We start from the raw sequence: 22,111 nt of genomic DNA on the forward strand, positions 1-22,111 counted from the left end.
GGGAATGGTTTATTATATGATTCAGGTGACCTTGGGCAAATTACTTAATCTACCTGTGCCTCACTTTCCCATTTGTAAAATGGGGGAATTAGTAAAACTGCTCCGTGGAATTTTTCTGAGGATCAGATGAGTTAACATCTGGAAAACACTTAGAAAGACACCTGGCTCATAGCAAAAGCTGTGTAAGTATTTGTCTAATAAAATACACATCTTGGTGTTTATTTGAATAATGCCTGTCTCCTCCATGTGACTGTAAGCTCCATGAGATTAGGGTCCACACTTGTTTGCTCATAATGTCCCAATCACTAGTATAATGCTTGGCCCATAGGAGGCATTTAGTAAATACCTGTTGAATTGATAATAGATTTTTCCCATCCCTAACACACATAGGAATTGTGAGATTAAATACTGAACTTCCTTTTTTAAAAAAAAAAAATCTACCATTTAATGAGCACTTACTAAATGATAGGCACCACATGAAACAACATATACCTGTCAGTCTGCTAGGGCTGCCATAACAAAATAGCACAGACCAAGTGTTTGAACAGCTGATATTTATTTTCTCATAGTTCTGGAGGCTGGAATTCTGAGATCAGGTGGCAGCAAAATCAAGTTCTGTTACAGGCTCTTTTCTTGGCTTGCAGACAGCCTCCTTCTCACTGTGTGCTCACATGGGGTAGGGAGGGAGAGAGAGAGAGAGAGAGAGATAAAGAGAGAGAATAAAAGAGAGATATCTCTGATGTTTCTTCTTATAAGGGCACGAATCCCATCACGAGGGCCCCACCCACATGACTTCATTTAATCGTAATTACCTCCCAAAGGCCTCAACTCCAAATACCACCACATTAGAGGTTAGGGCTTCAACATATGAATTTGTGGCAGGGTACAGGGTGCAGGGTGGATGACACAATTCAATCTGTAGCAACATCTGAAATAGGTAGACTTACTATCTTCATGGTAGAGGTAAGGAAACTGAGGCTCAGGAAGGTTAAATAACTTGCCTGCAATCACACAGCTAGGAAGTAGCAGATTTGATCTCAAGTCTGAGACTCGAGTTCCCATGTTCTTCTTCCACCCTGCACACCTGAGTGTTTGTACGTGGCACACCTCAGCTAGGATTATGAAGGATAATGGAAAGAGTTGCATGTATCAAGAAAGGGTCAAGTTTCTGAAATTGCAGGCTTGGCCCGAAACAGGAAGCCAGTCCTCAGAAGGGAATCTTTAATTAGATGAGATCAACTTCCTCTCTCAGGAGTGTCTGGCTGGTTCTGTCACTGCCAGAGGAAGCCCAGTGTCAGCATGTCCTCCTGAGGTGTGGTGGCCTCTCTCCCAGTCACCAGCATGCACTTTCCGAAGGTAGTTTATTGGAGTTTGCTCCCTGAGGGCCACTTCCTGAGCAAAACAAGGAGGCAGCAGTGAGATGCTTATGTGGAGGTTTTCTTCCTTGGGCAGGCGTTGGAAGGGGTGGGCAGCGCTTCTGAGTAAGCAGCTCTGGGTGGCCTGGGACTTCAGGGGCAGGGATGCTCAGGGCTGCTAAGTCAGGCTGTCCCTGCCTCTGCCTTGCCCTCTGTGGGAGCAAAATAGGAAATGGCACCCTGTGTCTTCCCTGCCCTCTTCAGCAGCCCTCTCTTACCCTTTGGTGGCATCACACTCTGTCCTGGGGTCCTTGAAAGGAGAGGGAGCTGGAGGACGTGCATCATGGCACCAAGAGCCAGGGGTCTAGGAATCTGGTGTCAGCTGCAACCTACCAGCTGTGCAGCCTACGGACACTTGATCTCTGTGAGCCTTAGTTTCCCCCTGTGGAAAATTAAGAGCTGTAAGTGCTCTGGGAGTTATAATTCAGTGTCCTAAATAATAATAAAAATACCGATTTTTTTATTCAACACCTTCTACATCCTAGGTCTAGGGCAAAGTGCTTTATATATACGATCTCTTGTAGACGTTACAAAGACTCCATGAGGAATTGTAGGATTGATTCACTTTTTTTTTTTTTTTTTTAAAGAAACGAGGAAACAATCTCAGGGAGGTTAAAGTTGCTTTCAGTGACAATTGATTAAACTTTTGGGCATCCATTTCCACCTTCGTCCTTCCTAATAGAACCACAGTCTTACCCAAGTAACCCTCTGGCCCCACATGCTTTGGGGTAAGGTGGCCACATCCCAGGATCCAGGTCCCATTATCTCTGAGCCAAGCAGCATGTGACATTCAAGGGCAATGCCATTGGGCTTGCTGCTCATGTGGGGTTCTCCTGAGGTGATGCCGTTGCCCAGATGTGGCCCCAATTTCTGCTGGCAACCGTCTGGCCAGCATGAGGGAGTCCCCGTTAGGGTGGAGCCAGCGCTCCTCAGAGAGATGAAAGAGGCTGGATTTCTGATGACATTGTTGGGCTGTTAAACCAACCACTCCCAAGGCCTGCCCTCCCTCTAGACTTCCTGTTTTGTCAGATAATCGATTTCCTTTATTTTTTCAGTGTAGTTGGACATCATTCAAATCATCCTGTTGGATACTGTGAATAAATGGCAGATATGGTGTAAATTGGGGTCAATCCAACTCCAAACCCATGCTTTTTGTAATCAGTCCCTGAATGATAAAGATTTCTTGTCTGTTTCATTAAACTATGGAACAGCATTTATTGAGTGACTGCTAAGTAGGTAAACTTTTTACAAACAGGAGATTATTTCATTCGACCATAACCTGAGAAGGCAGATTGAACTGATAACATTTTTCCCCGCAAAGGAGCAAAGATTAAGAGAGGTTAAGAGACAGAGGTCGAGGTCACGTAGCTAGTAAGTGGCCAAAAGTGACTTCAAACTCAGACATCTCTGAGTCCAGAGCCCATTTTTCCTCTCAGCATTGGGTACCACTGCCCAAAATCTTGTGACCTCCAAGCTTTACCTGTCTCAGGTGAGATCATCAGCGAGCAACATACTCAGACCAGTTCCCATCCTAGTTTTTTTTCCTATTTTTTTAAATTGAAGTATAGCTGGTTTACAATGTTGTGTTAGTTTCAGGTGTATAGCAAAGTGATTCAGTTATACATATATATTTATCTATTCTTTTTCAGATTCTTTTCCCTTATAGAAATAGACTCATGGACAGAGAAAACAAACTTATGGTTGCCAAAGTGGAAGCGGGTGGGTAGTGATAAATTAGGAGCTTGGGATTAACAGATACACACTACTACATATAAAACAGATAACCCATCCTACTTTTAACTTTCCCCGTATACACTCTAGAAAATTGCCCATAATACACTGGGACTTATCACTAGGCTCTTGTCTTTAATCCTCAGGTCAGATGAGAAAGACCACCTGGAAGTAAGGAAGTAACGGGCAGGACCACGTCTCCCATTTCCTCAGAAAAGGAGGAAGTTCTACCAGTAATTCCCTCCCTAGTGAAAGTGCTAAGGGGGTGCCCTGCCTAATCTCTCATCCTTGATTTACTTCTTCCCTGGAGGAATTATATTCAGCAACACAAATGTATTGAGCAGCTCTTATGTGCCACACCCAGTACTAAGTGCCGAGGGTAGACCAATGAAGAAGATGAAGTCCTAGCTGTAGGAACCATCCCTTCTCTAGGGATGTTGGTTGGAGCCTGGCATTTGTTGGGCTACATTTTTCAGTTGCACGGGGCTTGTGTTTAGGGGCTGTTTCTCAGGCATCAGCCCCTTGTGTTCTCTCATCATGCCATCTTCCAGCAGGGCATCTCAGAGGATCATGGAGACTGAGAAACATTTATATATTTTTTGAGATACTTAAAAAAACTAACTTTTATGCCATAGTCACAAACTTATGCTGTATCTGAAATATATACATGTAGCAAACCAATGCCTTGAAAGTCAAAAATACAACGCTACCTAGTTGTCCTAGTCATCAAATAAGTACATGATTTATTAAAAATGTATTTATTCACTCTCTGTATTCATTGTGCCAGTTCAAAGTTGTATTGGTCATTAAAAGAGTGTGGTACAGGTACATGACTAGAAAAGCAGATGAATATAAAGAAAGAGGTCAAAAGACATACAAGAATTTAGGATACGATAAAAGTTGCATTTTAAATCAGTGGTGCAAAATGAATTTTTCAATAAACAGTGTGAAGTTGCCGAAAGGTCATCTGGAGGAAAAATTACATTCCTAACGAAGTAAAATTCTCTAAGATTTACATTAAAAAAAAGAATACCATAAATGTACTAGAAGAATATATTGGGATTTTTTTATAATGTCAGAGAGGAGAAAAACCCATTTAAGTATGACACAAAATGTAGAAGTTTATACAAGAAAAACTATTGCAGTACTCTTTCTTTTGGTAGTGGCAAAACTATCCATCAATTTCTATCAGTGGAAACCTGCCTTGGAACTGAAGTTTTCACCTGATGGACCCTTAGGTTCTTCCTCCTGTGAAGGGTGGGCCCTAAGTTTACCCTGTTTGTCTCCCAGGGTTGTTGGATCTGGGGCAGGATTGTCCCAACTAAATGGTTGAGTGTGGGCTGTGTGGGGCATCAGGGGATAACTAGGGACCCCAAAGTAGGTCCTCAAAGGGAAGCCTGTCCTACAAAACTCCCATTCAGAAGGGCAGAGTGACAGGAAAACGAGCAGAAATGTCAGTGTAGACCCCTGGCCATGGAAGGCGCTGGAGAGAGGTTGCTTCACATAACGGGGAGCCACTGGGGCACCAGAATATTCATGCTCTAAACCAGCACTTCCCTCCCAAGTGAAAGGAGCTCTCAGCCTAAACCAGCACCATTGTCTCTCCAGAGGCATCTCCCGATACAGTAGCTTGCAAGCTGCAATTTCATTGCCAGAGCAACACCTGGTAATGAAAAAGGAGATCGAAGGGAGAAGAAACAAACTCTTAAAAGTCTGCCACTCTGAAGCCAATTTAATATTCTTTTCCAGTGCCAGGATGGCATGTGGATGCAACAAAGTGGGAAGGCTGCAGCTTCCAGCGCTTTTCACGATCACAGTGAGTGCAAACATTCTGCAGGTGCTTTGGGGTTTACAGAACACTTTCGTGTATCTGATGTTTCATTCACTCCCTACAAGCAGCCCTACAGAGGCGTTTGGTTGCGAGGGCCATCTGGACCTGTTGAATGCGGCTGGCGGGTGCTGTGGGAATCCCTCCAGAAGGCGCCAGGCAAGGCTGACCTTCCTAATGAGAAGGAGCTGTGACTTCCTGAGGGCGTCTGCACACCTGCTCTCCAGAGACCAACCACAGTAGCATCATCTCCTTTCAAAGAGGAAGAAGCAGGACAGGAGAGTAAGTGATGGACTTGGGGCAGCTGAGCTGGCTGTGAACCCGGATCTCTGGGACCCTGGGGAGGTGGGGACCCCAAGCCTCTGTGCTGCCCCACTCTGTAGTCAGCAGAGAATCTTTAAGCCGTGCACAGGGCTGCAGTTTGCTTGGGTTTTGCTGGGGCACAGCTCAGGAGGAGCAGGTGGCCCCATTATGTGTGGTCCATGCGAGTGGGTGTGGCTTTCCTCAGCGTGCATCATTGGAGTGGGCGTGCCTGTCCTGGGCCCGTATCACACATAGTTTAGAACCTAAAAGTGCAGAGATGCTCTTCAAGTTGCCCCCAGTGGCCACCTGCATTCTCAGAGGGGAGGAGCCATCCATGGGAGAGGCAGCTATGGCCCCCAGGGGTGACCAGAGGGTGGGATTTAATCTCCCATAACTCCACCCTCTATTTCCCCCATTCATTGTTATGGACGATTGATGGTTTTCAGTCCCATATAAAGTGCTACGGAAACACCTCAAACCCACATCCCTGCCCACAAGCCCCTCATCCACTCCTGCTCAGGTGCAGTTATAAGTGGGGTGTCTACCACAGGTATCCCCGGCCCTCACCCCTGCAGCTTATACTCATGCTGGCTCTCAGCTCTTACGCAAGTTGCTTAACATTGTGGGTTGAATTGTGTCCCCCCCGCCCCCAAAAAAGATATGCTGAAGTCCTAACCCCCAGTACCTCAGAATGTGACCTTATTGAAATTAGTTAAGATGAGGTCATACTGGGTGAGCCCTAATCCAGTATGACTGGTGTCCTTATAAGAAAAGAAGGGTCACAGAGAGGAGAATTCCACGTGAAGACAGAGAGGCACAGGGAGAGACGTACACAGTGAAGATAGATGGAGGTGGAGATGGGAGTGATGCAGCTGCAAGCCACGACATGCTAAGGTTTGCCAGTGACCTACAAAAGCTTAGAGAGACGCATGGAACAGACTCTCCAAGCCTTCGGGAGGAGCCCACCTTGCCAACACCGTGGTCTTGGATCTCTGGCCTCCAGAGCTGGGACAGAACACACTTCTGTTGTTTGCAGTCACCCAGTTGGTGGCGATGTGTTACGGCTGCCGTAGGAGATGAATACACTTGCCCACACTGCAGACGGCTAACACAGAGCTTGAATCGTGTATCTCTCTTGCTCAGAACCCTTCAGTGGTTCCCCATCACCTTCAAGGTCAATGGCAGCTACTTGGTGTGATTCACAAAGCCTTCACGATCCGGTCCTGCCTGCCTATCTCTCTGGCCTCCTCCCCAGCCCTCCCTGCCACCAGCCTTCCAGCCCAGCCACAACAATGCCCTGCCACCCCTGCCTTCCCCAGGGAACTCCTATTCATTCTTCAAAACCCAGCCCAAATGTTGTCTCCTCAGGAAAGACTTCCAAGATCTATCTGGATGGAGAGAACTAGTTGCTCACTCTTCAGTTTTGGAGAGCACCCTGAAATACCTCTGTGACAGCAGGTACCATGAGAACATAAGCTCCACGAGGGTGGGCATTTTTGTTTCATTCATTGTTGTGTCCTCAGAGCCTAGATAACAGGCTCTCACTAAATATTTGCTGAATAAGTGTATGAATTAACGCAGCAATGAATGGGCGAATGCAATGTGCTTTAATTACACTCACTAGAGAGTCTCCCTGTGGACTGAGCTTCCTGGTATGGGGAATATATCTTATTTGTTCCATGAGTCTGTAGATAACAGGGAGAAACGGGTTTCTTTTCAGCATCTGTGACCGGAACAGACGAGGTTCGAGGGACACAGGGCTAATGGTGGTAAAGTGAAGCCCCGCATATGCACCAAAATAATAAAAAGGCATTTTCACCCCTTCATGTCAGCCAACTGCTACTGCTTTAAAGAGAGCACAGAAAACAAAGCAGCTTTGACAGAAGCAATTCTGCAGGAGCAGTGTGTCCCCGGGTACCAGAAACAATAGATATTAAATGTCATTGGGAATGTAGGACGGAGAGCAGAGGGTCACCTCGCCCTACCTCGGGTGAGGAAACAGACCCAGGGAGGGAAGGAGTCTGTGGTGGGAATCACGGTCAGGTGGCCACGGAACTGTCATGCTATCTGCTGTTTTTATTGGAATGTTAACTGCTTCGTATTTGATCCCAGCACATAGAAAGTGGAACGCCGGGACAAGAGGGGCCCTCAGAGACTGCTCAGCCCAAATGTGCTGTCGCAGAGATGAAAACCAAAGCTCACCAGAGGAGAAGGGAGAGGGATGAGATAATAAACAAAGAGATGCACAAGAGGCAGAGTGCGCAGAAAGCAATGCGGGGAATTTAAATGGCCACTTTACATCGGTAGCTAGGGAGGCATCTCCACGCAGGTGACATTTCAGCTGAATGACAAGGAGCCTGCCAGCTGGTGAGCTGTGGGAAGAGCATTCAGGGCAGAGTAGGCAGTAAGTGCGAAGATCTTGGAGTCAAACCGGGATGGTGTCATCCCTGAAAGAGAAAAGAAGGCAAGATGGAAATACCACAGAGACACTTACACAGCACCCTGCCTTAGCTCAGCTTCCCTAGAGATGGAGCTGGAGATGCAGATCCTTGTGTGAGTAATTTAAAGAGGGAATATTCTCAGGAGAAACCTGAGAGGAGGTGAGGAGTGTGGAACGTGGAAGGAGGAGAAGTGGTTTAGGGAGAGTCTAGCCTCAACTGGATCCCGCAGGGAACTCTGGTACTTAAGCTGCACCCCAGAGACTGTCCTGCAGGGGCAGGGGCTGGGCGCTTATACCCCACATCAATCAGTCACTGGCCTTGGGTCACTCCTGCAGAATTTGGCTATAGATATTAGGCATTTCTAGGCAAAGCAGCTCTCAGCAACCAGGGCCAGACCTTGGATCCCCCAGAAAGGATCCAAGTCTGCGCTGTTAGCAGTCGACACCTACAACAGCTGGGAATGGGTGCAGCTGCCCCTCTGCGAAATCTGGGAGAGGGGTTCACCAGCTCTACACAGTGCATGGATTTCACACCTTAAAGTGTTCAAGGTACTTGGACACCGATCGTCCCATTTGATATTTACAGTCACCTGTGTATAAATCACCGCTGTTTTGCAGATCACAAAACTGCCGCTTAGAGAAGTTAAAGCACTTGCCAAGCTCGCTCTGCTAGGAAGTCAGAAGGCTGGGCCTAGGACCTGGGTTTTCTGATTATCCAAGGGCTCTGCCCACTCCTCCAGACTGCTTCCGATCCCTAGGTAAATGCCAAGCCAGGTGAGGCAGGTAACAGGTGCTATTTGTTTCGTGTCTTGCTGCACAGTATAAACAATTCATAACATCGATGTTAACACACTCCCTAGAGAGGAGTGATTCCTGATAGCCAGCGACCTTGTGGCAACCTCCTTCGAGCATCTGATTGGAGCCTGGCCTGCATCCCTGGTTAGTTCAGAAGACCTGTACTTACCAGAAGAGCTCACCACATTTCCTATCTGAATGGCTGCAAGTCAGCTCAGCAGAGACCTGGTGGGACTCGGGGCTTTAGGTGCACGGACTAAGTGCTCCTAAAGCTTGAGGTTAAAACCACAAGGCTGATGCTGTGCCCTTCTGGGCCCTCGTCTGCTTATGCTGGGAACCCCCCTGAGATGCAAACTATAGCCCACATTTGTGCAGCCCTCACATGCCTGGTGAGCAGTGGGTCCTCAGGAGTGAGATTTGAGCCCCCAGCTTCTTTTACATTAGACATTTTTTTTTTTTTTTTGTGGTACGCGAGCCTCTCACTGTTGTGGCATCTCCCGTTGCGGTGCACAGGCTCCAGACGCACAGACTCAGTGGCTATGGCTCACGGACCCAGCCACTCCACAGCATGTGGGATCTTCCCGGACCGGGGCACGAACCCGTGTCCCCTGCATCAGCAGGCGGACTCTCAACCACTGCGCCACCAAGGGAAGCCCCACATTAGACATTTTTAATAGAAATTTTCCTAAAAGCTACTGAACAAAACTATCTCTTTGTAATGATTTAGGAATTGTTATTCTGAGTGCCATTTATCGTTTGGGGGCTGAATCTAGTATTTCTTTCAGGAATAGAGGCTGCTTGCCCTTAAACTAAATAACTCCCGTATTCTGCCTGTTATGGTTGAATATGTGCTCCCCCTCCCGATTCATATGTTGAAGTCCCAACCCCCCAGTACTTCAGAATGTGACCTTATTTGGAAAAGGGGTCTTTGCAGATGAAATTAGTTAAGATGAGGTCAGGCTGGAGTAGGGAGAGCCTGTAATCCAATATGACTGGTGTCCTTATAAAAAGGGGGAAATTCAGAGACAGACACATACATAGGGAGAACACCACGTGGAGATAATGTAGAGATCAGGATGGTGCTTCTGCAGCCAAAGATTGCTAATAAACCACCAGAAGCTAGACAAGAAGCATGGAACAGATCCTTCCCTCAGCCCTCAGAAGGAACCAACCCTGCCAACACTTTGATCTTGGACTTCCGGCCTCCAGAACTGAGACAGTACATTTCTGTTGTTTAAGATGCTCGGTTTATAGTACTTAGCCTTGACAGCCCTAGCAAACGAATACACTGCTCCTCTCTACTGTTATGTATAGATTTAGTTTTTAATCTTTGTTCTATGCCTTTTCTTAGCAATCTTACACCTGAATATAATAGATTTTTCCTTTATTAATCCAATTGTAATTCAACTTCTAATGAAATAAATGAAAAACTAATCAAGCTAGTTAGACATGTGGGTAAAATGGGACCCAATAAGATTCTGAGTAGGGTTTAATGCTTGAGTTTTGTAACAACTATTTTGTTTATGCCCAGACTTTTCCCTGAGGCTTTCAGATTTCTGTACCAGAAAGCCAAGGGACCCTGAAGCCTGGCCTTTAGATAAACAAGTTTTCATGGGTGAGGAAGGGAATTAACATGTCAGGGCTTAGGTTATCTCATTAAATCTCATTAAATCATTATAACCAAGGGATAAGTTAAGTTTCTCATCTCGACTTTATACTCAAGGAAGGACAATGGCATAGAGTGAAGAAACTTGCCCCAAATTGTACAACTAATAAGTAGTAGAGCCAAGATTTGAACCCAAGTCTTTATGACTTTGAATCTTGATTCAAGTCACTAGGTGACTTCTAGTAATTAAATCCGCTGGCCTCACATGTTGGTATCTTCTAATGGTCATACTTATCATGGTTCTTTGTGTGGACAGAACTGGGATGTGACAGTGGGAAAAGGCCATCAGCCCAAGAGCTTTTGCTTCTCCGTAATGGGAAAGAGGCATTCATCTTGAACAACAACAACAAAAAATCCTCTTCCTTAGACGCCAGCATGGCTCTGTATGCAGTTGCCTCCTGGCTTAGTTGCCGCTATTTTGCTATGGACCAGAAAGCCACATCAAACCATTTTGCTATCGTTGTGTGTTAAGTAAGAGTCAATAAGGCCATAATAAAGGACTTCGCCTTTCTGGGTTTATACCATTTTGAGAATTTGATGAGTGTTATGCACCCCCGTCCTCAATTCACATAAAATCATAACTACAAAAATGTTTAATATAACTTCACGTATTCTCTGTCTCTTTTACAGCCAACCACTATTCGTGGCACCAGGTTAAAAATCCCTGACTCTAAAGGGGACCAAAAAAAAAAAAAAACAAAAGTCCCTTGAATGGTTTTTAAAAATATCGGTGACCTTATCCCAAGGCCAGTCCATTAAAATATGAACTTTGTGTTGCAATCTGATCAAGAAAAGAGATTATGGAATAAGATGGAAGAAAAGGGGCAGATAATAAAGAGGAGGAAGTGGGGGGAGCGGGGGGAAGCGGGGGGAAGGGAGGAGACCTGGCACAGAGTGACTGACAAGTGCTGGGAAGAAATGACCTGGAGGGTGAGACATACGTCCTGACAACTTGGACTGACTTGGAGTCAGATGCCCAGCTCCTGTCACAGTGACTTAGATTCAATTTGCTGTTGAAGAAATCCTCCATCTCCAGTCACTTGGGGATGTCTGCCAGCCCAAAACACAGCTGTGAGGCTGCGCATTCTGCCTGGCCAGCCACCAGGGACACTTGGAAAGGACACTAGTTTTGTCTTCATGGAGAAAAGAACACTAACCTGACAATGAGAAGAGCTGCTGCTTACTAGCTGTATGACCCTGGGCAAATCCCTGCACTTCTCTCAGTCTCAGTTTACTCTTCTGAAAAATGGGACCCATTACCCCTGTCTGGCCTACCTCTTGGGACTGTGATGAGGTGCAGGTACTTTACAGACTGAAGACGCCAGGTTGACATAAAGAAGGCCATTAGTCAGTGGGGTGATGGTTCATGGGCCTCAATAGACGTAGTGTCCGGAGTCATGGCACCAGCGCCTGGGACACATTCTCCTCCAGGGCAGGAGGCAGCTGGGCTAGAGGACCTGGAATAATCTTCCACTTTGTTCTGAATCATTCTCAAATACAGTTAATTCTGTCTGTCCACTTCCATCTGCCCCAGATTTGAGAGATGGCCTCTCTCTTCTCCCACCAGCTGTCTGTCCTGCCTTCCATCAGCTCACTTCCACCTGGCACCAGCAAGAGCTTGCCAAATGCTTGTGGCACTGACTGCCCTCCCAGAGACTGTGCGGATACGATGCCACGCTTGGTGCCTGTTGTGCCCAATCTCTAGAGGGCATCTCTGGGGATGAGTGGGGTTATGCTTCTCAGGTGGCAAAGCCACTGCCTTCAACCTATTTTGTGAATGTTTCCTACATGGTAGGTGCTCTCTGGGGACACTGAGGAAAGATGGGGTAGTCTCTGCCATTCAGGGGTGAAGGAACCAGCGACTGCTGAGTGTCTTACATGGGCTGAACACTGTATGCACACTTTTCTAATCCCTGAAACAATCTAGTGAGGTCACATAATCCCCATTTACAGACAAGGGACACGAGGCACAGAGAATATAAGTGATTTTCTCAAGATGTGCAGCTGCTAAGAAAGGGAGCCAGCTTTGGTCTCCCTGGATCCAAACCCCATGCACTTTTCTCTGTACTGAGTTAGCTCACAGTCAGGAGGGGAGGGGAGGGGAGAGAGGTTTGTAATAACATCAATAGTAATAGCTCACAATTGTTGTGCATGTGTTATGTACCAGACACTGTGCTAAGTGCGCTAAGCAAACTTCACATGGTCACAGCTCTTCCGATATTCACAATACCACCACGTGGTTTCTATTTATAGCTCCACTTTACTCAGGAGATAACTTAGACACAGAAGGTTAAACAAAGTTTCCCAGTTCCCACAGAGGGAAAGTGACAAATCCAGGATACAAATGCTGACAGTCCGGGGCTACGCTTTCCTCATCAAATGGCTAATCACTCTGTAAAGTGGTGAGACGCAGTACAACGAAGTTCAGTGCAAGATTCTCCCTGTAATGCTTCCTTCCGTGTGTCACCTTGACTGGGCCATAAGTGCCTGTATATTTGGCCAAACATCATCCTAGGAGTGCAGGTGAGGGTGTTTCTGGATGAGATTAACATTTGAATCAGCGGTCTGAGCAAAGCAGATTGCCCTCCCCAGTGTGGGTGGGCCTCACCTAATCATTTGAAGGCATGAATAGCAGAAAAAGACTGAGTAAGAGGGAACTCCTCCTGCCTTTGAGCTGGGACATGAGCTTTTTCCTGCTTTCGAATGGGAACTGAAACATCAGCTCTTCCTGGGTCTTCAGCCTGCTGGCCTTCAGACTGGGACTACACCACTGGCCCTCCTGGGTCTCCAGCTGGCCACTGCCGATCTTGGGATTTGTCTGGGTCCATAATCAAATAAGCCAATTCTTATAATAAATCCACCTATCTATCTATCTCCTGTTGGCTCTGTTTCCCTGTGTTTCTCTCTGATGCCACAGGCAGCAGCCTCCAGGCCGCATTGCCTGTCCCTGACTCATCCCCAGCTCACCCCCATAAGGGCAAGTTCCAGTCTTCACTGGTGGGAAAAACTGAGGACCTTTCCACAATCTCTGATTTCAGGTCTCCCAGCTCTTCTGACCTCAGCCAATCAAGTGACATTTACTGTCTTCCTTGGATGTCTGCTGTTTCTGAACTCAATTTAGCAGGAAGGCAAGAGAAGGAGAAGATGCAGCTCCCTGCTCTCGAGGACTGGCTGGTGAAAAGAGGAGACAGAACACCCCAAGTGAAGGCAGGGGAGTGTTGAGTGAGGATTAGGGTGGAGTTTACCCATCTCAAGAGTCCAACTGGCTGGTACTAGTTATGATGGGGAAAGGCCAGGGGGAGGGATTTTACCTGGGTCAGAGGCAGGAGGTACAGCAACCCGGAAGGACTGACTTTCCACTGCAAACGGCGGTCCCTGGTCTGAAGAGCAGACGCAGTGACAGCAAGCACGAGCTCACACAGCAAAAGGCTGGGGGGTGATAGTGTCAGAGTGAAAAATGGCCCTCGTTGCAGCTGAGCACTCAGTGCTCTCCGAAGATTAACCAGTCCTTGGCCATGTTTGGAACGAGACGCAGACAAGGCCACCTTGCAAAGCCCAGATTGTAAGTATAGGGAAGGCCCCCGCCGAGGAAGGCCAGAGATCCTCTCAGCCCTGGCCCCTTCTACATCCCTCTCCTGTCGGGAAACTAGGCAGAGGCCAGCAGCTGCCTCAGCCGGCCAAGGGAGAAAGGACCGGGCTGGTGCTGTTGAGAAGGCCTGGGGCTCCGTGGAGGGAACACGGCCTGCTCCAGCCAGATCGGATCAAGCTCCTCTCTCTGAGTCCTGAGAAGGCCTTAACTTGGGCTCCCCAGGACTATTTCAGGCCCCTGTTTTCTTTGAATTGCATAGAATACCAGAGATGTCCCACCCCAAGCCCCCACTGCAAGATGGAGAAACCGAGATGGATAAACCCCTGACCAAGAGAGGAGCCCTTCTCTGTATTTTAATCCACCGTGGCATTCATCATGCCGGATGGACCACCTGCTTACCACATCCTTCAGAGAGTCCACTGTCTCTGCCCATCTCTGAATTGCCAGACACTAGCAAAGAGCCTGGCACAGAGCTGGTGCTTCGTAGGTTATGTGTTGAGGGAATGAAGGAGTTGGTAAGTGAACGAATGAAAGTCTAAATGCTGGGGCACGGGGTGCCCTGGGCTTGTACAAGTGAGGAAGGGCAAGCTAGCTGTTCTGTTGCCATTAGGTTATTGATGCTGGCTTGAGAGTGGCTTAGCCTGGAGTGTTCTGCTGCCTTTGAGTTGCCTGGGCATGAATGGCTTAGAAGCCAGATCTTCCAGTGGTTTTCTTGTTTCCTCTCCTGGACTTGCTGGAAATGTGGGTCCCTTCACGCCTGTACCCGTTGAAGCCCTCTGATGACCCCCTTGGCTTCAAATGGTCCACATTGCTCCAGCCACCTCCATAGGAACCAAAAAGCAACTGGTTACCAGGAGCTTTCTGACACTGCTTTTGAAGGGAGTTTGGTATGCTGCCAACCTATTTGCAAATGGGCCCAGCCATTCATCCACACACAGGCATTTTCAGAGGGCCAGCCACAGGCTCGGCACCATGCAGGGTTCTGGGGATCAGGGATGAAAGGCCCAGGTCCAGCCCTCAAGGAGCTCACCTCCAAGTGGAGAAGACAAATTATTATCACGTGGGGAATGTGTGTAGGATGGGGCTTGTGATGGGGCATGTGAGAATCCAAAGAGCGATTGTCCCAGCCTGGGGGAGAAGAGAGGATGCACCCACAGGAGGAGACACTTAAAGAGCACGTAGGCATTATCTGACAGATGAAGACACGGAAGGGCATCCTGGCTAAAGGGCTCCGCATCTCCTGGATGCTCAGAGCCACGAGAGGATCTCTGGGGAACTGCCGGTGTCAGTCTGCGTGTGCAATCAGGGATGACGGCATGCAGTAAGAAGGGAAGGGCGGATGGTCAAAAACTAGGCAGGGTCCAGAGCTGGGGCATCTTCAGTGGCATAAGAAGCAGTTTGGACCTTTATTCTATGGGTTCCAAAGTGCCCTCGAAGAGTTTTAAGCAGCGAAGTAGTGAGGTCAGAGTTATGTTTTAGAAGGATCTCCCTGCCTGGGATGTTGAGCTTGAAAGGCTCAGGGCAGTGTCTGACTTGTAACGGGTTCTCAGAAAATTGGTTCATCTGATACCTTCCAGCCCCTCCCCTCAGCCTTCTTGGTCCTAGTTATATCCTCCCCTTTCCCCTGGTACCCTGGACCCCTTCGCACATTTCCTCCCAACTTCTGCAGTAGCCTTTCCCCTCCTTCCTGCTCCAGGCTCACTGAGCCTTTCCAGGTGAGTGACAGGGAAGGATGGAGAAGAGGAGGCTTAGATGCCGTATCTGGAAGGTTAATAGGGCTGTGATCTAGACCAGCGGGAGAGAAGCCAACTGATTTGAGAGACGGAGACTAATAGACGCGGTTCCACACTAATACATTTCCTTGAATCCACCCCCGCTGAACCACTAGCTCAGAAAATAAGGGCTATCTCGAGAGTTGGCCCAGCGGGATCACTGTGCGCACAAAATCCTCCTGGTGGAGGAGGACCAATGGCTCAAATCTGCTCTAATGAAACAGAACATTTCCTAGTAAAGAAAGGAGAAAAATCCAGAACAGCCTTTGATTTTGTGCTGAATTCACAGTCGAAATGCTCGCAGCAAGGAGAGGCAGCCGCTGAGCCCTTGGGGAGAAGGCTTGAAATTGCCAGAAGAGCAGAAACCATCCAAGAGGCTTGGCAGTGGCAGTGATGACGTGGGGAACTCAGATGTTCTGTCCCTCGCCAGGCGCTCAGACTGCAAACTGTCCCAGCGATGCTCTCAGCACAGTCATGGGGGACAAGCCAGAAGAACCGCCACACGTTCTGTCCACCCAACAGGTCTCTGGGGGTGTCGCATGCTGGCCCATGTGACAAGGCTTTCGCCCTCCTGCTGAGTTGACCTTAGTGCTTCTAAGCTACAAGATGATATGTGCAGAGCACGGGGTGCATCGTAAGCACCAATAAATGAAATTTCCCCCAGGCCTCCTGCCGCTGAAGGTTAAAGTGCGATGTGCCAGGCTGCAGGGCACGTGAAATTTGTTCTTTGTCTCTGCTTGGACGGGTCCTGCCTGCAACGAATTATCCTCCAGTTCATCAGTCGTGCTCTGAAAGGTCAGCCTCTGCCAGCGTTCAGAGAACGTTATGAGCACACTTGTCACATCCCCCTAACCTTAACCCTAACCCTAACCTTAACCCTAACCTTATAGGTCTCTGAGCCCTGAGGCTTTCCCTGGACCAAAATGCTTCCTTTGAATCTGTGATTGCTGGTCTTGTGGCCTTGAGAACCCAGGGAGACCTAGATGGTAGAGAAAGTCCTCTGACTGGGAGAACAATGCCTGTTCATACCACAGGGGTGGGCAGAAACTTGTCAACCCGAACTGGGCAGGCGGCTCCACTGGCCAGGCAATCTGTCCTTGCAAACATGACTGCAGAGGCAGGGTGGGGTAGGGGAGCAAAGCAGGGACATTTAGGTTGTATAGCTCAGTCTCTAACTTGGGCATGTGACTGCCCTCTCTGAGCTTGTTTCCTCATCTGCAAGGTAGGGGTAAGGGCGCTCTTCTCACTGGGTTGTTGTGAGAAGGAGCTGAGATCGTGGGCACAGAGGACCTATAGAGTATTTGGGACCCGGAATCTGCTCAGGAGATATTGGTTCCATTAGTTTATCTTCCCGACTTTGCTCCTTCCTAAGGAACCACCCCCAAGCTCAAGTCCTCTTTGCAGGGAGCCAAACTCTGCTAAGTTTCCCATGCCCTTTGGGGGTGCCGGACTCCTTCCTTGTTGATGCTCCTAACGGCCTCCAGTGACTTGTCCTGTCTGTATCTCACAGGTGGGGTCTAGACTCACTGTCACTACTAAGATGACCGCCCATCAGTGCATCCTCTCCTCCAGGTAACTTCTGGGAAAACAGTGGCTCCCACATCCCTTATCTTCATCAAGCCCTGGAGAAGTAGGGGCACACACCAGAGCAGTATCCACAATGTGACCCCAGCCTAATCCTCTTATTCATCCCTACCAAACCCAGCCTCTCATTGCCCCCTGACCCACCCCATGCTCTCCTGTCTCCTGCCTTTGTTCTTGTAATGCACAGCCCCACAAATGCACGCGCACACACACATGCACACACACACACCTGTGAAATTTCTCATCTCTGTCTCAAAGGCTCTTCTGCCCCGTGACCCTCAGCCAGCACCGTGGTTGCAAATCTTTCGAGCACTGAAGCCACATCTCCTTTAGTCAACTCTGTTCATAGGTTTTGGAAAGACTTCAGGAAGAATTTCTTTATTCTCCAGCCACATGAAATGTCTTTCTCCTTGTGCCCTTATTAGTCTGCTAGGACTGCCAGAATAAAATACCACAGGCTGGTAAATTAAACAACAGAAATTTATTTTCTCATAGTTCTGGCTATGAAGTTTGGCTGGAAGTCCAAGATCAAGGTGTCGGCAGGGTTGGTTTCCTCTGAGGTCTCTTCCCTTGGCTTGAAGATGGCTTTCTTCTTCTTTGTCCTTACTTGGCCTTTCCTCTGTGCACACGCATCCCTGGTGTCTCTCTGTGTGTCCAAATTTCCTCTTCTTATAAGGACACCAATCATATTGGAGTAGGGTCCACTCTAAAGGCCTCATTTTGACTTAATCACATCTTTGAACGCCCACCTCCAAATATGATCACATTCTGAGGCCCTGGGGATTAAGGCTTCAACATATGAATTTTGGAGGGCGGATACAATTCAGTCCATAATATAACACTATGTGGATTTGTGAGTCTTAGAACCCTTGGTCTTGAATTAGCATCATCTGTATGCTTATTCCATCTCCTCGACCAGACTGCACTGTCCCAGAAGACAGAACAAAAATCCAACTCATGTCTTATGTCTCTGTTTTTTCAGTACCAACAAATGCTCCACTTCCCAAATCTCAATTTCAGGCATACCATGTATGATGGTTAACTTTGTGTATCAGTTTGACTGGGCCATGCGGATCCCAGACACTTGGTCAAACATGATTCTGGGTGTGTCTATGAGGGCTTTTTTAGATGAGATTAGCATTGAATGGGTAGATTGAGTAAAGCAGATTGCCCTCCCCAGTGTGGGTGGGCCTCATTCAACTCATTGAATGGCTGGTAAAGAACAAAAAAAGCTGATCCTGCTGAGAGGAAGAGGGAAGTTTGCCTGCCTGACTGCCTTCCATCTGGGCCTTCAGACTTGAACTTGGACTGGAACTACACCATCAGCAGTCCTGGGACTCTAGCTTGCTGACTGTGGATCTTGAGACTTCTCGATGAGCCAGTTCATTGTAATATGATATGTTGAGATATATATTCTATTATTATTCATGATAATTTTTTATGATATATATGTGTATATCTCCTATTGGTTCTGTTTCTCTGGAGAACCCACACTAACACACCAAGCTTGGACCACCCACCACCTCCCTTCTTCCCGCTCACTTGTTCTGAGACCATCACTCCAGCACCTCCCTGACCCACTAGGACCCCACCCCATTGCCCCTCCCATCTTTCACTGTCCGTTCCCTTCCTGTCCTCCTACTCTTACTTCCCCACCTTAGAATTCAAGGTTCCTCACTATAATGACTCCCTTGGATTCTCAGTTCCCTCTGCTCACCCTCTCCTGCTAAAACTCCAACCCTGCTTAAATTCAACTCTCTGCCTATCCCTGTACATTATTAGAAAACGTAGCTGGGGAAAAAAAAGAAAACTAACAACAAAACACTAACTGTGCTGAGTCCTATCACTTTAAATTTTGATCACAAACCTCAAGGCTGCCTTTGGAACTGTCCAGCGATCCTATTATATGTCCACAGCCAACTCATGGTCCCCTTCCGAGATCCCATTCCTCGTCTTTTTCTTCGTCTCCAACACCCTACCCCATCCACAGCCATTATAGACTGAAAATATGTGTCCTCTACCAAAATCCACATATACCCTAACCCCCAGTGTGATGGCATTTGGGATTTGGAGATGGGACCTTTGGGAGGTCATTGGGGCTAGATGAGGTGATGATGGTGGGGTCTTTATAACTGGATTAGTGCCCTTATAATAAGAGATACAAGAGCTCAATCTCTCTCTCAGCACCGAGGAAAGACCATGTGAGGACACAGCAAGAAGGTGGCTGTCTGCACACCAGGAAGTGAGTCTCACCATGAATCAAATCAGCTGCCACCTTGATCATGGACTTCCCAGCCTCCAGAGCTGTGACAACTAAATTGCTTTTGTTTAGGTCACCCAGTCTATGGTATTTTGTTATGGCAGTTGGAGCAGACTAAGACAACAGATGCTTTCTTCTCCTATTTTGTTAACAGCTTTATTGAGATATAATTCACATACCATACAATCCAGCCATTTAAAGTCTAAAATGCAATGGTTTTTAGTATAATCACAGAGTTGTGCAACCATCACCACAGTCAATTTTAGAACATTTTCATCACCCCAAAAAGAAACTTTATACCTATTATAGTCACTTCCCCTTTCCCCTCCAACCCCCATCTCAGCCCTAGGCAACCACTAATCCACTTTCTGTCTCCATAGATTTGCTTATTCTGGACATTTCATATAAGTGAAATTATATAACTTGTGGTCTCTGGTGGTGGCTGGCTTCTTTCACTTAGCATAATATTTTCAAGGGTCGTCTATGTTGTGGCATGGATCAATACTTCATTTCTTTTTATTGTTGAAAAATTGTCCCTTATATGGATATACCACATGGTATTTTTTCATTTTGCCATTCATCAGTTAATGGACGTTTGGGTTCACTTTTTGGCTCTTATAAATAATGCTTGAACATTCATGTACAAGTTTTTGAGTAGACATATGTTTTCATTTCTCTTGGGTATATATGTAGAAGTGGGTTTCACCTACTATTACCCTGAGAAACTAACATAAGAGCAATAAGAAAAAAACTACTGAATCTTCCCACCTCAAAAATCAACCAAGCTGTTTGCATTCATCCTGTTATCGTGGAAGAATTGGTCCCGGACTCATCAACAGTGGTCCTTTCCAGCACACACCAGGGTTCCAAGCACTTTCCTACTCAAGGACTTTGTTTCTTCCAGCGTCATTGTCTCTCCTATGTCACCACTCTTTCCTTCTCTACTGGACCGTCCCCATCAGCACACAACCATGCTGGAATATCTCACAAATTAAGAACAGTTCTCTAGACCCCACATTCACTTCTAGACACACCCCTGCTTCTATGCTCCCGTTTATATGAAAATCACTCAGGAGTGATCTGCTACCACCTCTGCTTCCTTACTTTTTCCCACTAACATTATTTGAGTTGAGCTATCTTGCCCTAAGACTCTCATCTTATTCCTTTCACTCTAGTTACATTGATCTGTTTTCTGTTCCTTGAATGCATCAAGCTAATTCTCACCCCAAGGCCTTTGCACCTACTCTCCACTCGGCCTGGAGGGCTCTTCATATGACTTGTTTCATTACTTTGTCTCCGCTCAAAGGTCACCTCCACAGTGAGAGCTTTCCTGGTCAGTCTCTCCAGAATAGTCCCTAGAATCATCTCTCTCCCTCTAAGTGCTTACATGGCTTTATTGTTTTTCTTATAGGGTTATCTAATTCCTTGACATTATCTGTTTACTTGTTTATTAGTTTATCAGCGCATCTCTTTCCCTAGAAGTTCATGAAAGCAAAGCCTTTATCTAGTTCATCACGATGTTCCCAGTGCTTAGAAGAGTACTTCACATATAATAGATACTCAGTAAAGTTATTTGTTGAAGAACGAATATGTGGCTGTGTTATTCACAGCAGAGCCTGATGCTACCCACTATAGTTTTGTTCAGCTGGGACGACTACAGGACATGGTGAAATCAGAACTCCAGGAAAACCCAACAGTTCTAGGGTCTAGAACTAGGTTCTAGCTCTGGCTCTGTCACTAGCTGTGATCACGGGTGAGACACACTCCTGGGACGAGCCTCTGTTTTTCCATTTGTCGAATGACAATGTCAATTTAGATACTCTCTGCTCCCTTCCAGCTTGGATGTCAATGAACAAAATTGAACTGAGCCACTCTAAAGGTATTTCAGAATCAGCAGGAGAGGTTCAAAGAAAGGGGTTCAGCAATGCCCTTCAAATGACCCCACATCGTCCTAGCTGTCTTGGCACCTGTGGCGGCAGCTCTCATTAATGGGAACAGCACCTTGGGTGGGCATCCTGAGTCAGGGTGGCATTGAACTCAGTGGTACCCGGGGAGAACTATAATGACTCCAGCCCTTCTAGAGGTAGAGAGTCACACACACCCAGCGTTTCTTGCTGGCTTATCCTATTAGTCTTGAAGATCACGAACTGATTCACGTCGCTGCCAAGAAAGCTTTTGCCCTATAAATATGGCTCAAGAATGCAGGTCAATCAGCTCTGTGTCACATCTTCAGAAAAAAAAAGTACAGTGCTTGGTTAGAGTTTAAATTCTGCAATTGCACTCCACATGTCACTTAAATTTATTTGCTATGATATCACCACCAGACTGCTATTAAAATGGGAAAGGATCGTCCGTCAGCGTTATAGGGATCACCTTCAAGAAAAGCCACAGAAAAACGTCCTGATTCTCCTCATTAAAAACTGTAAGTCCTGAGCTTCTCCCTGTTCCTGCTGACTTTTCAAGTCCTTCTGCTTGTCAAGGGAGTCTTTCAAAAGGATGGACTCCAGAAGGGCCAGCGCTTACATATGTAGAGAACTCTTCTGTTTGCAATGCGCAAGTTCACTCGTTATCTTCTTGGCCCTAACTTGGGTCTCTCACTGTTGTGGCCTCTCCCGTTGCGGAGCACAGGCTCCGGACACGCAGGCTCAGCGGCCATGGCTCACGGGCCCAGCCGCTCCACGGCATGTGGGATCTTCCCGGACCGGGGCACGAACCTATGTCCCCTGCA

The 22,111-nt window shown here is 47.2% G+C and overlaps 1 long non-coding RNA gene across 8 annotated transcripts in view; it reads right to left on the bottom strand.

Annotated features, from left to right (window-relative positions):
• Positions 1-544: 544 nt before the first annotated feature.
• LOC109547140 (uncharacterized) overlaps positions 545-22,111 on the bottom strand; it is a 43,184-nt gene continuing 21,617 nt past the window's right edge. For 7 of the 8 annotated variants that reach the window (XR_012329851.1, XR_012329846.1, XR_012329847.1 and 4 more), the window contains 3 exons: positions 6,244-7,724; positions 1,634-1,797; positions 545-1,392 (listed from right to left, as the gene is read on the bottom strand). This is a non-coding gene — a long non-coding RNA (uncharacterized lncRNA). The remainder of the gene's footprint in view (positions 1,393-1,633; positions 1,798-6,243; positions 7,725-22,111) is intronic. The other variant, XR_012329850.1, reaches the window with a different exon arrangement.

The sequence above is a fragment of the Tursiops truncatus genome, chromosome 2 (assembly GCF_011762595.2).
Source record: "Tursiops truncatus isolate mTurTru1 chromosome 2, mTurTru1.mat.Y, whole genome shotgun sequence".
In the NCBI taxonomy this organism is placed as follows: Eukaryota; Metazoa; Chordata; class Mammalia; order Artiodactyla; family Delphinidae; genus Tursiops; species Tursiops truncatus.